We start from the raw sequence: 12287 nt of genomic DNA on the forward strand, positions 1-12287 counted from the left end.
TTTTCATTGTGGCTTAAGACCTGAGCCACCAGTAACGGCTTGGCCAACCCCTTTTTTTTTCTTCTTTTTTTTTAGAAGATGAAATTACGAACTAGTCCCTCAAGCTTTTCAAATGATTAGGATCAACGTTCATTAATTAGCTTAACCTAGCACTATGATCACATACCATATGAAAACCTGACCACGAGTCTATAGCACAATGGGCAAAGTAATTTGCTGCAGCATTAGCTTGCAATCTAACCATGACTCTTCAACTCCCTCCGCAACAAACTCATAATTAAGGGTAAAAATAGGTTAAGTTGGCTAAACTTTAGTCAAATAAGTTAAAACCTGTATAATAAGTCAAAAGCTTGAACTTAGTCTAAAGCTTGTATAAAACTTTTTTCATATATCAGGTCTAACCCTACTTAAAGTATGGCCTATTTAAAAGCAATCCTTTAAAATAAGCCAGTGTTTTAATTTGAAACATCTCAAACATACTTTAGGGTTATTAGTATAAATATATAGCCTAATTTATTAATTACAATAATAAAGTAATAACATAAAAAATAAATATATAAAACAAAACTAGAAATAAAAAAAAGATTGATTAAAAATAAAATGATGAAAGTGATGTGCATGTGTGATATATTACATAATGTATGGATGTATGTATGTATGTGTGTCAATAGGCCATCCTATTAGGCTTGTAGGCTATGCCTTGAAAAACTAAGCCTAGCTAAATAAGTCTAATTAAAAATTTGAACCTGACATAAGCCTATTTAATAAATTGGCCTAAAGTAAGCTAGAATGTAAGCCCGTGATAGAAGCCTGACCTATTCACACCCCTACTCATAAGCCTCCAAAATAATGCTACTATTTTCATGCTAGGACACATCCCCTTCCTTCACACACAATATAGCCTTACTAATAAATGGTATTACAGTTAAGTTTTACTTGAGACTTGTATGAAAACTTATGATTGCTCAATGTTGGAAACTTGTAATTATACAATATTGAAAGCCTATAATTGCACAATATTAAAAACTCATAATTGCACAATGTTCAAAGCCCATAGATGCACACACGTTAAAATCTCATTTCCTACTAAGTGGTCTCATAGTCAAAATTTGCTTGATACCTGTATGGAAAAGGGAAAACTTGTATTATTGAGTCCTAATTGCATAATGTTGAAAATGTTGAAAAGACCTATAATTGCATAATATTTGAGCCCTAGTTCTTGATATCACAATTAGGTTTTGCTTGGGGCTCATATATGTAGGGGTGTCTATGGAATGGGACCAGACCGAGATAGGGTCTCATGTCTCATCCCCAAAAATAAACGGGAGTCTCATCTTGTTGTGAAAGCCATCCCTTCCCCATTTGGGACAAGGACAAGATCAAGGCAAGGCGTCCTAGTAAAATATACAAAACATGAAAAAGAGACTTGAATAACAATATCTACTAAATTTTATAACTTCCTAAGTCTAAAATTAAAAACAATATGAGTACATAAATTCAATTATTGAGTTACAATTTAAAGTAAAAGAACACAATCACAACTTAAAGTAAATTAGTCAAATATATGACAATTAAAAAACCTTTAAGCTACAAGTATAATAACAACAAAATCATTGAGTTACACAGCTTCAATAAACTAGTCAAGCAGAATATTAAGTCATCAATTTTTGTTCTTAGTTGATATATTTGAAGTTATTACATATTAATAAAAAATAGAAAAAATTATTTATAGGTCTCATGAAGTATATTTATTTATAAATAAGTCCCATAAAATTTAAAAATGATAGCCAAGCCCTTTAAAACCTAAGTGTAATTTAAATTTTGTACAAAGATAATATTATCCCTATTAAAAATACTGAAGTTACATTTATAAAATATTGAAACAGTAGTTGTAAATTACTGATGAGGTAGTTGTATACAATTAGTATCAAACTTGTAATACTTGATCAATTTAACTATTGGATATGTAAAATTATAGTTGCAAAAAGTTAAAATGATAGTTGTACTTTATTGATGAAATAGTTGTAAATTATTTAATTGGTGCAATATATTTTTAATAAGGGCATCATTGTCTTTGAACCCAAATTTCAAATTATGTTCAAAATGACTTAGTTGTAGTTTTTAAATTTTATAAGACTTATTTATAAAATGGGTCTATTTCATGAGACCTATACGTAATTTTTCCAAAAAAAAATATGTATATTATATTATTAACAAAATATATGTATATCTAAATAGATAAACTATTATATATTAATAAAAGAAAAAATAACAATATGTATATTATATTTGAAACGAGATGAGATGTATCAAAGATGGTCTCGTGTCCTATCACATCTTTTATTGGGTTGAGATATAGTCATCTTGATCATATCAGGATGAAGTCGAGTAAACTAGGACGGAACAAGTATGAACACCCTTAATTGCAGACGTACATGAGTCTCAATTCCAAACCAATCATAGTTATTCATCTTGAGATATTTGAAGCTATTACATATTAACAAAAAATGTGTATATTATTAGCAAAAATATATACATATTTTATTAGGCTAAGATATAGTCATCCTGATCATATTAGGATGAAGTCGAGTAAACCAAGACAGAACAAGTATGAACACCCTTAATTGCATACATACTTGAGTCTCAATTCCAAACCAATCATAGTTATTCATCTTGAGATATTTGAAGCTATTATATATTAATAAAAAATGTGTATATTATTAGCAAAAATATACACACACACTAAATAAACTATTACATATTAATAAAAGGAAATAATAATAATAATAATAATAATAATAATAATAATAATAATAATAATATGTATGTTATATTTAGGACAGGATGTGACGTACCGAAAGTGGTCCTGCATCCCATCTCGTCACGAATCATTTTTTGTCCTATCATACAAAATCTTGCCTCATTTTTTATCAAGCTAGGATAGACTGATTGAGATGACATGCCCATAATTGCACAATGTTAGAAAACCTTAATTACATTCAAATTTATATATATATATATATATATATACATATATAAGCAAAAATATTAATAAACTATTATTAGCAAATATATATTTATATATATATATAATAAACCTTAATTATTATTAGCAAAAATATAAATACACACACTGAATAAACTATTGCATATTAATAAAAGGAAAAAATAATAATGTGTATGTTATATTTGGGACAGGATGTGACATACCAAAGGTGGTCCTGTGTCCCATCCCATCATGAATCATTTTTTGTCCTATCCTATAAGATCTTGTCTCATTTTTTATCAAGCTAGGATAAACTGATTAAGATGATATGCCCATAAATGCACAATGTTAGAAAATCTTAATTACATTCAAATTTGAGTCCAATTACTAAGCAAGTAGCATCACATTTAGGTTCTCTTGGGCCCTAATTATGATCTTCCAATATTGTGTAATTATGGGCTTTTAACATTATCTTTTTCATAGTTAGGTTTTAATTGGGAGCTTTTTCATTGTCTTTCAACATTGTGCAATTATGAGCTTTCAATAATTATAAAAAAGGCAATGTTGAAAGCTCTTAGTTGCATAATGTTGAAAGCTCATAATTTCACAATGTTATATGCTCATAATTGCATACATATTTGAGACCCAATTCCTAACAAATGGATTACAATCATGTTTCACTAGAGACCTTTATATAAAAGATGATGTTGGAAGCCAATAATTACACAATTTTTGAAATTTTATAATTGCACACACGTTTGAGTCACAATTCCTTAATAATTGGCATCACAGTTAGGCTTCACTTGGGATTTACATAAAAAAACCCATAATTATAATTAAAACTTGTAATTGCAAATAAGTTTGAGACCTATATGAAAAAGAAGATGTTGGAAGCCCATAATTTCACAGTGTTGAAAACCAATAATTACACAATATTGGAAGTAAATCCTAATAAATGATATCATAATTAAGTTTTGGTAGGAACCTGCATGAAAAAAAAAAAAAAACTTTGGAATCCTATAATTGCACAAAGTTGAAAACCTATAATTGCATGTTTCATTAGGCACCTGTATAAAAAGATAATGTTGAAAGCCCATAATCACAATGTTAAAAACCTATAATTGCATACATGTTTAAGACCTATATGAAAAGGATGATATTAAAAGCCCGTAAGTACAGAATGTTGAAAACCTGTAATGACAATCAAGTTTTGTTGGAGACTTATATGATTTGAAAAGAATGATTTTGAAAGCCTGTAATTGCACACATTTGAGCCTCAATTCCCAAATAAGTGATACCTATGTGTAAAACCTATAATTATGCAACGTTGGAAGCCTGGCACACACATTTGGGACCTATATGAAAAGGATAATGTTAGAAGCCTAATATTATAGTGTTGAAAACCTGTAATTGCACAATGTTGGAAGCCTATAATTGCATCATGTTTGAGTTCCAATCTTTAATAAATGGTATTACAATCAAGTTTTGCTGGAACTTATATGAAAAAGAAGATTTTGAAAGCCATAATTGCATAAAGTTGAAAACCTATAATAAGTGATACCATAGTCAAGTTTCGATTGGTACTTGTATGAAAAAGACAAGGCCTAATCACACACACATTTGAATCTCAATTCTAACAAGTTATATCACAATCAAGTTTCACTTGGGATATATATGAAAAAGACATGTTGGAAGCGAATCTCCTAAATAAGATAGTAAATCAAGTTTCATTAATCTTTACCAATAATATTGGTAACACAAAAATATGCTAATTAATTAATTGTAAATATATTTTCACTGTCCAAGGTATCCCAACAGCTAGCAGCCATGAGACTAATCTCTCAAGAAATTTGAACGCCATTTAAGGAGTTGTTCTCTCTGAAATAATGTTTTTTCATACAAGCCTACAGTAATTGAACCTTAAAATGATGCTTAAAGAGCCTAGACTATTACCATCTATGCCACATCCACTTGATATTGTAAAAGTATTTAAAAATAAGCAAAAAAAATCAATGATAAATATTTTAAAACCAAAATTAAAAGATAAAATTATATTTTTTTATTTATATTGCTTCTTCATTTCAAACTAAATACTCATATCTTGTGTCTTGTGTAAGATTATTGGGGAAAAAAACACACATACATTTATCTTACATATTCGAAATAACATAATAATTCAAAAAATAAACAATGTAATTAATATTGTATAGATTTTTTTTCTTTTTGCACAAATATTGCATAGATTTGAAAACTAAATTTTTCAATGTTAATATTTGGCAAAGAATCAAGAGTGTAAGGCTTGCAAAATGTTTACCAATGCATAAAGACAAAGCAAATTGATAGAAATAAGGGTAGCATGGTAATATAAAAAATAGGTACATATTTTAACTTTCTCATTAATACCCCAACCCCAAATGCACATTGCAAAAGTTCCCACAAGTTACATTGACCAAATCCCCAAATGCGGTTTCATAAAAAAAAATTAGCCAAACAACTTTTAACTTTTAACTAAAAGCCAAAAATTGGTTACCTTTGCCTATATCTCAATATCTATAATTGCATGGTGCATACTGCAACTATAATGTAACTCTAAAGTCAGAAGTAATTAAAAAGGCAAATATTTAGATATGTCATTAGGTTTTCCTAAACAAATCACAATCCGGTCTGCCTAAAATTTAAGAACTTGGAAATGAATTTTTTTTTTTAATATGGATGACATTTTCATTAGTATATGATAACAAAAACTTAAAAAAGAGAGAGCTCATTAGCTGTTAGAATACCTTTGCTTAGGTAGGATCATTTCCTTGCTCAAGAACAATGTCATTGTCCAAAATAAACTCATTACAGACAACATATTAAATACTAAACATAAGATCAGTCAAAAAACTTTAGGAGAATCACTTCTAAGGATCCCTTAAGAAAATTATTGACAAACAAGGACCAATATAGAAGGGATTATTGTTAAAATAAAAACATACCTTTTTATTTTTTTTTATTTTTTGAATGAGACTTGTTATTAGTCTTTATTTGTAAATAATTTTTTTAAAAGGTCCTTCAACGCGATTCTCCCAAAAACTTTTGACATGATAAGGAAAGAAAGATGGGTAAGGTTAAAAAAGAAAGTGATGTAAACAAGGATGATCCCATCCAACTGTGAAGGCCTAACAACTAAAAAACATCTGACACATTTCAGTTGCATCATCATGTTGATAATTTATATCAACCAGTGACAAGATTAGTCCTTTTTCTCCATTGATAAAAAAATCAGAAAAAGAGATGCTGAATAGGACTTTAGGAGGAAAACAATATTAAGCTTGTAATAAAGTTATTAAAGAGACATTCATTAAAACTTTGTGTAGAGCACGAAAAGGAAGCCAAAACAAAGCCATAAGAAAAGGGTCAGCCCCTAGAAAGAGTTTTCAAAATATTGTTCAGAGAACAAGGTTGTTTATTTCATGCTTAAATAACAGGTTTACTACTTTGGACAAACTCAAAACAAAGTCATATGTCTCGTACTTTTGACAGATTTAGTAGTTTTTATAACAGATGCACTAACAACATCTGAGGAAATATTAAATATAGAACAATTCAACTAATTTGTCAGCAGACTTTCAAACACCAGTTCTTTTTCTCTCTCTTTCCTTCAAGATAAAAAAAAAAATGTTCAAAATGATAGTACATTCTGACCCACTTAATCAATCTCAGCAATAATCAATGACTCAATTGATTAGGACTTGTTTAAAAGAAATATACCTGGATCAGCTGATTTACCTTAGACTTATCTGCTTCAAGCTAACAAAGCATTAAAAATAGCTGTCTGCGTTTTTCCCTCCCTACAGCATAGTTCTCCATTTGACCCCAAACAAGATGATCTTGATTATTTTGTGGGCAAGTAAATTTTCAGTTAAATATCACAAATATATAGAAATTATCAATTTAACCATATAAAGGAGAATATAAACAATCACACATTCAGCAACTAATGACTACAGAAATTGCAAATCAAATGTAAGTCAGTAAAGAATTTGAAATCATGATGAAATATATAAATGTTACTCAAGGATAAAAAAAATAAAAGATAAGAACAGGGATAAACCACCCTACAGTGTGATCTAATTATGTCCACAGGTTCCTTGTAATTTTCAAATGAACATAGCAAATAATAACATAGGATTTGGCCTTAAGACTTCCATCCCATGTAGCAGATATAGCAGCTGAGATGGTGTGACACAAATTCACACATCCAACCCATCCCAGCCTTTGCTGCATTAGTACATGTATGGCCATGAGATACAGCAATTTTGTCAAGTAAAATAACAGAAAATATTCATAAAAAACCAACAAACTATTCTCTATCCTATGTTTAGATGGAAAGAAAAGCAAAGGGGGAAAAGAAAACTAGTAAAGGAGAAAATAGATTTCCACTGAAAATAAGAAGAACCGGGGCCCACAAGTCACTACAACAACAACAACAACAACAAGCCTTTATCCCACTAGGTGGGGTCGGCTACATGGATTGCAAGACGCCATTGTGCTCTATCATGGGGCCCACAAGTCACTAAACAACAAAAAAAAAAAAAAGGTCTGGCATGAACCAGGGAACCAAACATAGAATTATTAATAGATATTTGTAGTTTCATTTAGTTAAACAGGAAAATAGCAATGCAATCAATAATTTTCCATATATTTAAAATTAAAAAAAAAGAGCATAAAGAACGTAGAATTAATAAATATGTACCATTCTCGAAGAAAAAAGAAGTTTTGGCAACACTAGCGAATGAACAACAAAGGAACATGGAGTTATATTTTAAATAAAAGCTTACTCAGTTCAAGGCTCAAAATCATAATTCATATCACAGCATAAAATTGGCAATTTCATTGGAATTCCCAAATGAATTGAAAAGGGATGCAACAAAAGTAAAAAAAAAAATATTATTTTAATATCATCAAAGATAATCATCTAATATTCTCTGCCTTGGACAAGCTGTTCCAGATTTGAAGATAAAAATCCATAAAAAAGCACACCGATCATGAATAAACTTTCAATAACAAGTGATGGTGCAAGAAAAGGTGAGTTGACAAAGAAGATGAGAACTTCTAAACTAAAGGCTTCTGACAGTTTTAAGTTTGCTCCTCAAGTGAAACATATTAATCGAGATTAAAATACAAAACCCCATTAGGAATTAACTAATAATAATTTTGAAAACAGCTCCTAGTAAAAAATTTAAAATGGAAAGCAATTTGTAGCAACAATCTAAATGGATAGATGTTAAGTGCCACAAAAAACAACATGCTATTGTAGCACTGGTTTCAGAATTAAATTTAAATAGTAATGGAATAGCCTTTCTGGATCATACTTATCACAAAAAGTCAAGAAAAGAGAACTGCAAGCTAAAATTTAAATTTGATATCAGTGGTAAGATATCAACTAAAATTTTCTAAAAAATTCATCCTATTTAAATTTGACATGCAACTAAAAAAGAAAGAAGCAAATTTCAATCCCATATTAACAGTTTTTATTCATGCTGTAAAGGAGAGAGTCAGTCAGTCCCTTTAATATATTCCTAATTAATAGGCCATTTAATTGATTGGGGGCTTGAGGATGGCACCAAAGCATGACTCCCTTGTTATACAAGGATGTGTTCCCCCAAGTGAGATCATTACCTAAAATAATAACCTTGTTATTTTCATACTTTATAGGTTTATGAAAATTTAAAAAAAAAATCATTTTAAAACTTGAAAACTTGCTAGTTTTTTTTTTTTTTGGTACGCCAGGAGATTTGATAATTTTTTTGGATACGATCATTTTAATTTTCCATCATGTCTTTCATTTACATGCAAAAGTTTTCAATTTTATATAAATAACTGGGTTTCAATTGGTGGGTGCATGCTTTTAGTTTTAGTGGTTTATTAGAGTCACAAATCAAAGAAGCAAATTCACAAAATCAATGATGAGTGAAAATAATAATGTCAGCAGACAAGCCTATCCAACCAAGCATTTAATAAACTCTCAAGCTCTTAACAGAAAGAAAGTATTCTGTCCTCTTAACAGTGAAGAAACTCGTAAAACCTTCAAGCTGTCATTGGAATGAAATTCTTTTAATTTGTCTAACAACAAACCAAGCAGATAACTGATATATTAAAATTCTCATCGGCAGCAAAACATACCAGGGAAGATACGGGACCAAGATATTGAAAATCTTTAAGCATTAAAACCCCAACTTGGCAAGAAGATCAACATCTTCGTGTTAACATAATTACGTGCAGAAAGGTCAGCAGAGTTAATATTAATGATATTTTATATATATATATATAAAGACAAAATTTCAGAGTATACGCATGGCATTAATAATGCATTAATAATGCATTAATTTACTGCTGCGAAACACATAACTACAGATACAGGCAAAGATCAGCATGGAATACCCATTTTACCACTTAGGATGGAGTCATATTTTTAAAAAAAAAAAAAAGCTTACTCAATTTAAAGCTCAAAATCATAATTCATATCAGAGCTTAAAATTGGCAATTTTGTTTGAATTCACAAATGAACTGAAAAGAAATGCAAAAAGTAAACAATCTTATTTTAATATCTTCAAAAATACTTATCTAACATCCCCAGCCTTGAACAAGCTGTTCGAGATCTGAAGATAAAAATCCATAAAAAAAAAAAAAAGCATGTCAATCATGAATAAACTTTCAATAACAAGTGATGGTGAAAAAAAACGATCCATAAGAAATCCAAGCCATAATCGATGAGCAATAATCTGCTCAACAGTATCATTCTCAGGTTGCAGATATAATTTTTTCCATCATAGTTGCACTCACTGCACAACCAGTACTGAGAGCTTCTAAACTAAAGGCTTTTGACAGTTTTAAGTTTGCTCCTGAAGTGAAACATATTAATGGAGATTAAAATACAAAACCCCATAAGGAATTGGCTGATAATAATTTTGAAAAGAGCTCCTAGTAAAAATTTAAAATGGAAAGAGATTTGTAGCAACAATCTAAATGGAAAGATGTTAAGCACCACAAAAACCAACATACTATTGTAGGACTGATTTCAAGAATTAAATTTAGATAGTAATGGAACAGCCTTTCTGGATCATACTTATCACAAAAAGTCAAGAAAAGAGAAGTGTAGACAAGCGTAACCAATCAGCGGTAAGATGCAGGCAAATTTATTAGATAATGAAAGATATCAACATAAATTTTCTATAAAATTCATCCTATTTACATTTGACATGTAACTAAAAAAGAAAGAAGAAAGCAAATTTCAATCCTAAATGAACAGTTTTTATTCATGCTGTACAGGGGAGAAAGTCAATCAGTCCCTTTAGAGTTGAATGCTTTAAGTTAGTGCCTTTAAGAGAAAATGCTTGCCCAAAATGTTAATACACTAGCGAAAGGTGACAGAAATTTTTATTTAGTCAATGAAAGAGCTCGTGTCAACCTGAGGAAGGCCCTTCAGGATCATTGATGATGAAGAGTCGTTATAAAATGAAAATAGCAATGAATCTACACAGGATGAATCCCATAAGACCTGCAAGAAAATAGTTCTATCTGAAATAAGAAGGAGACTTTAAGAAAAGAATTTTAAAGGTGGCATTGGATCAATAAACTCACATCTAATCACATTTATAAGAAACCCACTCAAAAATTTACCTGTGGAAACTTATCCCTAAGTTGAGTCAACAGTCTCGTTCGGAATATGAGAGAGAGAGAGAGAGAGAGAGAGAGAGAGAGAGAGAGCAGTATGGTCAGCGACCATAAGAAGGGAAAACGACAAGAAGAATATGAAGCTTACTGAAAAACGATAACTCGTAGGATCAGAAGCTGCGAAGCAATGGAAGAGCATAAATATTTCGTCTCTGACTTCCTTCTCCTATCGTCTTCTTCCTCCTCCTCCTGCTCCTCCTCTTCTTCCTCACAAGGAACAACTTCAATTTCCAGCCACGTTGATTCAAACACACAAGAAAAATTTACATCACAAGCTTGAGGGCTTAACCGAATTCGGATTATTCGAATGAGAAATCACCACTTATGGTTGACAGTGAACTGCAGTAAGTTGCGACATGACACTGGGTATTTTGATTTTAAGGAACTAAACGGCTACTAATTTTGTGACCGTTGGAGGGTTGAGACGTTCGAAAACACGGTTTCTTTCTAGTTTCTCCGTTTGTGTTAACAACGTTAAAAATTTTCTTTTTTTAATAAAAGCTGAAACTACGTTTAATCACAACAAATACAAAGGGCACAACAGCAAGTCGCGAACAATACAAAAAATAAAAAACAACAACACAGGACCCAAAAGCCACCCAAAAACTAGCAAACAGGTGGGAGGTCAAACAAATTAAAATCATAGGCTACAGGCCAACGGTAATAACATTAAGAGACAGATATCGTGTAAGGGGTAATCTTATTGTTATGGTGTAGGCCCATGGGTTCTTGGGCCTCCATAACATGGGCCTTATTAGTTGCCATGGGTATTTTGTTTCATGACATATTAAAGGACGTAATGCTTCAACGCGCACATTTGTAAATTTGGTAATGACAAAAATACGATGTACAACATAAGTAATTTTTAATTATAATTCGCATATTAAGAAAATATTTATTTTCATAAAAAATTATATTATTTTTTATATTTAACTGTAATTACCAATAACTAGTAAAAAGAAAATCATAAATTTAATACAAGAATCTAAATAAATAAGTACAATAAATAGAATAGGAAAAAAAATTCTCCAATTATTAAGTTGCTTATATTTGGGATTAAGATTAGTTAAAATAAAATGCTTATATTTTAGATTAGAGGGAGTAAGCTGGAGCAATTATAATTTGAGCTAATCTTAGTCGACTGTTTTGAAATTTTCAAAATTTAATGTCTTTGATTGTCATTCGCCCAATTGTATTTTTAATAATTATTAATGCTCATATTAATCTACTAGACCTACATTAATTTTTTCCCATAGAGAAATTTTTTTTTTTGAAAAGAAAGTTTAAGTGAGTTAAATATCTCTGTGACTCATCAAAACAAAGATGTACTCCCGGCTTTAAGTTCAACAAATACTTGCAAAGTAATGCTACATCCTTGTTATTTATACAAATGTGCTCATAGATATCACATGTACAGAATACAATAGGCATGCATCTCTTTTATTTTTATATTTTAATAAAAATATATATACTATATTTAATTATTTTTTAATATTAACTTTTTCATTGATAAAAATTACTCCTTCATTAAAAAATGTAAGATATTTTTAATCGAATTTCATCCACCAATAAAGCAATTATT

The 12287-nt window shown here is 30.0% G+C and overlaps 1 long non-coding RNA gene across 1 annotated transcript; it reads right to left on the reverse strand.

Moving 5' to 3' along the window:
* Positions 1-3815: 3815 nt before the first annotated feature.
* Positions 3816-11138, reverse strand: LOC129314462 (uncharacterized). The gene is made up of 3 exons (XR_008594121.1): positions 10794-11138; positions 10440-10529; positions 3816-6858 (listed from the first exon to the last, which is right to left on the reverse strand). It is a non-coding gene; the product is annotated as an uncharacterized LOC129314462 (long non-coding RNA).
* Positions 11139-12287: the final 1149 nt, after the last annotated feature.

Source organism: Prosopis cineraria, unplaced genomic scaffold (assembly GCF_029017545.1).
Source record: "Prosopis cineraria cultivar Desert tree isolate PC_DT_omini unplaced genomic scaffold, ASM2901754v1 PC6, whole genome shotgun sequence".
Lineage (NCBI taxonomy): Eukaryota > Viridiplantae > Streptophyta > Magnoliopsida > Fabales > Fabaceae > Prosopis > Prosopis cineraria.